The following is a 1,651-nucleotide window of genomic DNA, read 5'->3' on the forward strand; positions in this document are numbered from 1 at the left end:
AGTTGAATAAAGGGATGAGTGGATGAATGAATGAAGGTTACAATGGAAGGAGGGGGGAGATTCCCTTTCTGGCTCTCGGGGGTTGGGAGATCAAGTGAAAGATCTGTCCTAAATAGGCTGACCAGCCTTCTGGGGTTCCCCGGGACTGAGAGTTTCCCCAGAGTTCCAGCGCTCAAACCTGAGCGGTCCTGGGCAAACTGGGGGCGGGTGTTGGTCACCCTATCTAAACACAGTAACAATTCCAGCTGCAATAGCAATGGCCAATGACCTCTACGGTCTTATTGACCATGCACAGTTCTCTACCTGGCGGGGAAGGGTGGGCCGGGATTGGAATTCTGGTGATCCAGGGCGGGTGAGGGCACACCCCGGGCTTGTGGAGGGGAGTCCAGGAAGGTTCTGGAGGAAGTGACAGTGACACAGGAGGGAGGGAGGAGTCTAAGGAAGAACATCCCACATGACAACCTGTGCCAATGGCCCTGGGCCCAAGGTCACACCTGACCAGGGCTTGCTTTTTTTTTTTTCTAATTTACTTTTCCCCACATGGATATGCAATTGTCCTAATGCCATTTATTGAAAACTCCTTAATTTCCCCACTTTCTATCATATCAAGTTCTCATATATCTGTTTCTGGACCTTTTTTCTATACCATAGAGCTATACGTCCCATCCTTGCACCACTAGGGCTGTTTCATCACTATAACTTTATTTATTCATTTTGTTTTGGCCGTGCTGTGTGGCATGTGGGATCTTATGTCCCTGACCAGGGATCGAACCCGCGTCCCCTGCAGTGGAAGCTCGGAGTCTTAATCACTGGACCTCCAGGGAAGTCCCCAGGGCTTGCTTTGACATCCATGGAATGGTGGCAGGTGGGCACGGGGAGCAGCTGTCTGTGAGCCATCCTGGGTAGAAATGCAGGGTGGAGGGGAGGACAGATGGAGCTGGAGGGGAAGAAGCGGAGGAGGGAGGGAGGAAGGGAGGGAGGCCGGGCGAGAGACAGACAGAGAGTTTCCGGAGACAATAGCTCTGGCCGTGTCCTAGGGCATGAAAGCTGAAAATAGCTCCTAGTGCCGGGAGCCTTGGAGCCGGAGCCTGGGAGCCAGGGTGACTGGCTCTCCTCCCTGGTGTGCGTGTGTTGCGGGGGGGGTGGGTGGCTCTGGGCTTCTCAGGCTGGGAATGGGGTGCACAGAGCAGGAACGGAGCAGGGACCCTTCTCTCTGGAACCTCGTGGGCCATCCTCAGCTCACAAAGCTGAGCCACTCCTTGCCCTACGAGTGGGGGGCTTATCCTCCCTGTCCCCTGGATCATACCCCCTCACACACAACTTCCCCGTGTGTGTTCCCAGCAACCAAGAGAATCTGTTTTTAAAAGATTTGGGGGAGGGGGGTAACCATACAAACAAGAGCAGAATGGATACTTTTTCAGGATATGAATGGCTCTGTGTAAGCCCACCCCCAGGGTAACCACAGTCCTGACCTCTAACACTCTTGACGAGTCAGCCTTGGTCTGGGCTTGCGGACCCACGGAAGCTTCCTCATTCCCTCCTTCAGGTCCCGACTCTCCCTCGGCGTCTTTGTGAGAAGCACCCGGGGAAGTGGGACTGCTAGGCTGTACTGCTGCTAGAACTCCACCTGGGCTCCACCAGGCTCCAGCCC

This window comes from Balaenoptera borealis (assembly GCF_965194805.1).
Source record: "Balaenoptera borealis genome assembly, chromosome: 1".
Classification (NCBI taxonomy): domain Eukaryota; kingdom Metazoa; phylum Chordata; class Mammalia; order Artiodactyla; family Balaenopteridae; genus Balaenoptera; species Balaenoptera borealis.